Genomic DNA, 6,000 nt, shown 5'->3' on the forward strand with positions numbered 1-6,000 from the left:
AATGATGGTATTTGTTAAGCACTTACTATGTGTCAAGCACTATTTCAAGCTCTGGGGTAGAGGTAGATACAAGATAATCAGGTTGGACACAGTCCCTGTCTCACATGGAGCTCACAGTCTTAATCCTGATTTTGCAGTTGAGGTCACTGAGGCACAGAGAAGTGAAGCGACTTGCCCAAGGTGACGCAGCAGACAAGTGGCAGAGCCGGGATTAGAGCTACAGAAAGTTTCTGACTCCTTGCCTGGATCCTACCTTTGTGGCTTCACTGTAACTACACAGTATCTGATTATTGTTATATATGAAGATCTAAAAATGCACATTTAGGATTGGCTTCAGATACTAAGTGAGAAAGGCAATTACTTCAAGATTCACTGTTTGGGGCTGAGGATGGGGACAGTGGCAGGGAGCCAGACAGAGTGGAAGCGGTTAAAAATCTTAAAACCTTTGCCCATTGTAAGTCCTTCCCTTGTTTAAAGGGACCTGGGAAGAGAGCATAGTGGTTCTGGACCAAAAAGGGATTATCCAAGGTCAATCAGTCAGTCAATTGTATTTATTGAGCACTTGCTGTGTGCAGAGCACTTTGCTAAAAGTTGGGAGAGTACAGTATAACACTGAAACAGACACAATCCCTGCCCACACCAAGCTTACAGTCCTTTTTTTACCTTTTTTTTTTAAAAAAATAGCATTTGTTAAGGGTTTACAATGTGCCACACAAGCACTGGGTAGATAGATACAAGTGGATAGAGCTTGGATCTGGGAGTCAGAAGGTTGGGGGTTCTAATCCTGGCTCTGCCACTTGTCTGCTATGTGACCTTGGGCAAGTCACTTCACTTCTCTGTACCTCAATTACCTCCTCTCTACAATGCAGATTGAGACTTGGAATCCCATGTGGGACAGGGACTGTGTCCAACCCTCCTTGTAATAATAATAATAATTATTATGGTATTTGTTAAGCGCTTACTTTGTGCCAAGCACTGTACTAAATACCAGGGCAGAATCAAGTTAATTAGGTTGGACATGGTCCCTGCTTATATCCACTCCAGCACTTAGTATAGTGCCTGACACCTAGTAAGCTCTTAACAAATATCACAGTGATTATTATTATTATTATTATGGTAATCAGTCCCTATCCCACATGGGGCTCAGGGTCTTTATCCACATTTTACAGATGGGGAATTTGAGGCACAGAAAAGTGAAGTGACTTACCCAAGGTCACACGGCAGACAAGTGACAGAGCTGGGATTAGAACGCAGGTCCTTCTGACTTTCAGGCTGATGCTCCCTCCACTAGGTCACGCTGCTGGGGTTCAAATGGACTTCCATATGATATCATTTTCTTACAATTGTGTGTTCGTGCTCTGAAAACAAAATTGATTCAAATGGTATGGGGTGGGGAGGGAAGCTGGGAGGGCAGGAGGAGCAAAATTTCCCCTTACTCTGGTTCAGGGACAGATTCTGACATTTGGCCATCGGCATCTTCACCGGCTCTTCCCATTCCTTGCTATGTCATCATGCTACACTGCACACACATTCAATTTATTACTAAATCCCGTCCGTTCGACCTTCACAACGTCACTAAAATCTGCTCTTTCCTCTCCATCCAAACTGCTACCACATTAGTCCAAACACTTATTCTATCCTGCCTTGATTACCTTCGAATCCTGGCTCTGCCACTGGTCAGCTGTGTGACTGTGGGCAAGTCACTTAACTTCTCTGTGCCTCAGTTACCTCATCTGTAAAATGGGGATTAACTGTGAGCCTCACGTGGGACATCCTGATTACTCTGTATCTACCCCAGCGCTTAGAACAGTGCTTGGCACATAATAAGCGCTTAACAGATACGAAGATTATTATTATTATTATTACCCTACCAGCCTCCTTGTTGACCTCCCTGCCTCCTGTCTCTCCCCACTCCAGTCCATACTTCACTCTGCTGCCCAGATCATTTTTCTACAAAGGCTTTTAGGCCACATTTCTCCACTCCTCAAGAAACTCCAGTGGTTGCCCATCCACCTCTGCATCAAACAGAAACTCCTTACCATCGGTTTTAAAGTATTCATTCACCTTTCCTCTTCCTACCTCACCTTGCTACTCTCCTCCTACAACCTAGACCACACACTTTGCTCCTCTAATGCTAACCTTCTCACTGTACCTCAATATCATCTATCTTGCCTCCGATTTCTCACACACATCCTCCTCTGGCCTGGAATGCTCTCCCTCTTCATATCCAACAGACAATTACCCTTGCCCCCTTCAAAGCCTTATTGAAGGCACATTTCATCCAAGAGGCCTTCCTTGACTAAGCCTTCCCTTCCCCTTCTCCCACGCCCTTCTGTGTCATGACTTTCTTCCTTTACTCATCCCCCCTCAGCCCCAAAGCACTTACATACATAGCTGTAATTTTATTTATTCATTTTAATGTCTGTCTCCCCCTCTAGACTGTAAACTCACTGTGGACAGGGAATGTGTCATTTATTTTGTTATGATGTTCTCTCCCAAGCAGTCAGTATAGTGCTCTGCACACAGTAAGTGCTCAATAAAGATGACTGACTGGCTGACTGACGACATTCTGAATGATGTCACATTTTGCTGCTCTTGGGTGCAATAAATCACTCGGATGTCATGTGGAAGCCTTGCTCCAGAGCCAATGCGTTCTCCTCCCAAGTCCCTGTTGATTCCTTCAATCATATTTATTGAGCACCTACTGGGTGCAGAGCACTGTACTAAGCGCTTGGGAGAGTACACTATGACAACCAACAGACACATTCCCTGCCCACAGTGAGCTTACGGTCTAGATCTCCCCCAGGCACTGCTTTAGACTTGGCCAGAGGAAGCCAGGGTGTCCCACGATCAACCTGTGAAGAGGGCCAGATTAATGCAGGGGTCTCAGAGTTGGGGTTCAAGACTTCAGACTCAAAGGGTCCCAGTGGGATTCAGAAGCCCTGCTTCCTGATGTTATGTTACTGCTCACAGGAAGGCAGGCAAAAGAACTGCTTCTTCCGGGACCACACCCCACCTTCATTTCCATCCCTCATCACGGCCTACTTCCACCACCATCTTCTTCCCCCACCACTATTGCGGACCAGAGTGCCCTCTGCCACCGCAGCTTCCACCCCCGTCGGGATCGCCCCGTCACTGCCACTGAAGCCCAGGGTGCTGCTTCCTCCCACCTCAGCCTGGAAAGCCCACCCTCCCACCTCATTCATTACACCCACTGCCACCGCTAAAGTGCCTTGGAATCATGGAAGAGAAAGCAGTGTGACTTAGTAGAAAGAGAATGGGCCTGGGGAGTCAGAAGACCTGGATTCTAACCACTTGTCTGTTGTGTGACTTTGGGCAAGTCACTTAACTTCTCTGTGCCTCAGTTACCTCATCTGGAAAATAGGGATTAATAATGTTGGTATTTGTTAAGCGCTTACTATGTGCAGACCACTGTTCTAAGCGCGGGGATAGATACAGGGTCATCAGGTTGTCCCATGTGAGGCTCACAGTTAATCCCCATTTTACAGATGAGATAACTGAGGCACAGAGAAGTTAAGTGACTTGCCCACAGTCACACAGCTGCCAAGTGGCCGAGTCAAGATTCGAACTCATGACCTCTGACTCCCAAGCCTGGGCTCTTTCCACTGAGCAACACTGCTTCTCTAAGCATTAAGTGATTAAGACTGTGAGCCCTCTGTGGGACAGGGACAGTGTCCAACCCGATTATCTTGTATCTACCCCAGAGCTTAGTACAGTGCCTGGCATGAAAAAAGCACTTAACAAATACCACAGTTATTATTACTTGTGGTTTTTTTGTTTGTTTTTTCAGAAGGTTTTTAACGTTTTTAAAGTTACTACAGTGCCTGGCATGTAGTAAGCACTTGACAAATACCACAGTTATTACGATTAGTGTTTTTTTGTTTATGTTTTGTTTTTTCAGAAGGGTTTTAAAACAGCGGAGAGTTGTCAAGAGCTGTGGTCTGGGGAATTTAAAGGGAGAAGGAGCAAGAATCTGGGTGGAGAAGTACAACACAGCACAGTGACGCAATCATGCTGTGCCACGTGTGACATCTCCACTTAGTGGTGCCTACGAGGACATGGGTTACGTGGGGGTCCCACAAGACAGGCGGGCCCCAGGCCGGAACGTCTATAAACACGGCCCTGCCTGTGGGAACCCCATGAATCCCCTCAGCTGTGGAACCCTGAGGAAGTTGTTTACCTCAAGTACCGTCTGTAGCCGGCCTTCCCAAGGGACGCCAGATATCTGAAGCTGGCCCTTCGGACCCTTCGGTGGAAATGAACCTCCTTTCATGCCTCTAATGAGCAAATGGGAATCCAGTATGACTACACATTTTGTTGAAGAGCCTTGCCAAATTCGAATTACTGTAACAACAGTGATCAATAGTTTCTGAGACTCTTTCCACAGCTGTGTGAGAACAAGAAATGGTTTGAATTATTTTTAAATGCAGCATGTTTATTGCCGGTGAGTAATTCCAAGAAGTGTGGTGCTTGGGGAAGAATGCATATGTTTTTGGAATAGTAAGAAAAAGCTGCCTGAAGCAGACCCTCTGAGAGAGAGAAAGAGAGAGAGAAAAACTACCCTGTTAAAGTAATTTTCCTATTTTGTAAACCTCAGCAGGCTCAGTAGATACCACTAGATTTACTGTACTCTGATTCATTCTGTGTGAGATTCCCAAGAATAGATTTCTTTCAAGGACTTTGGAAAAACATGTTTTTTATTCCAGTTTTCTTTTTGAAAAACATCGTTCAATATTTCAAAAAGTCTAAATGTAATTGGGACTCCAGTACATCTCATTCTTCCCCTTTTCATCTCTAGGACAAGAAAAGCTAGAGAAGGAGGGAGTGACAAAAAGGAAGTGGGTTTAAAGTCCCCCAATATACTGGTCCTTCTAATACAAAGCCCAGTCAACCAATCAATTGGTGGTATTTATTGAACATGAGCTTGAACCATTCTAATAAGGACTTAGAAGAGTATCACTGAAGCAAAATTCATTTCCTGTCCTCAGGGGCTTACAATCTAATGAAGATGGTAGACAAAAACAATGATCATTCATTCACATGTATTTATTGAGCGCTTACTGTGTGCAGAGTACTGTACTAAGCACTTGGAAAGTATAATGATATCTAAACTGAGGGGGTACTAACTAGACTCCAGCTCAGGCATAGAATTGTAAGTGTTTAAAATGAAGAGCTGCAGGGAAGTCAGTGCAAGTTAAACCGACTTGTTTATCCAGAACAGACCCTATTCTGAGACATACATATACATATATATATATGTATACATATACATAATATATATATATATATTAGAAACTGAGGCACGGATATATGTCTCAGAATGGGTTCTGTTCTGGATAAACTAGTGGATGTGTACATATGTGTGTGTGTGTTTTAAAATTGCATATGCTCCGCTTTCAAAATCCCATAACTTTCAGCCTCCTATTGAAGCTCCTAATCTATTGAGAAATTCCTTCAATCATATTTATTGAGCAGCTATTTTGTGCAGAGCACTGTACTAAGTTCTTGGGAGAGTACAATATAACAATAAACAGACACATTCCCTGCCCACAGTAAGCTTACAATCTAGAGAAATGAAAATGTACTCATAAAGGATGAGGTCTATCTCGGGCCCAGTGTGTAAGTTGGATGCTTAACCTCTGTGGCTCAGTGTCTCCCAATATTAAATGGAGCTAATAATACTAATAATGTTAATAAGTGTGAGGGCAAATAAGATAATGATCCATACTCTCCTTGGTGTTTAAGTTATTTCCTGGAAGCAAGTTAGGTATTGGGAGAAATCTTTCAATAAACAGACACAGGTTGTCAGTAAGGGTCCAGATGATGTATAATAATAATAATAATGATGATGGTATTTATTAAGCCAAGCACTGTTCTAAGCACTGGAGTAAATACAAGGTGATCAGATTGTCCCACTTGGGGCTCACAGTCTTAATCCCCATTTTACAGATTAGGTAACTGAGGCACAGAGAAGTTAAG

This window comes from Ornithorhynchus anatinus, chromosome 5 (assembly GCF_004115215.2).
Source record: "Ornithorhynchus anatinus isolate Pmale09 chromosome 5, mOrnAna1.pri.v4, whole genome shotgun sequence".
NCBI classification, from domain to species: domain Eukaryota; kingdom Metazoa; phylum Chordata; class Mammalia; order Monotremata; family Ornithorhynchidae; genus Ornithorhynchus; species Ornithorhynchus anatinus.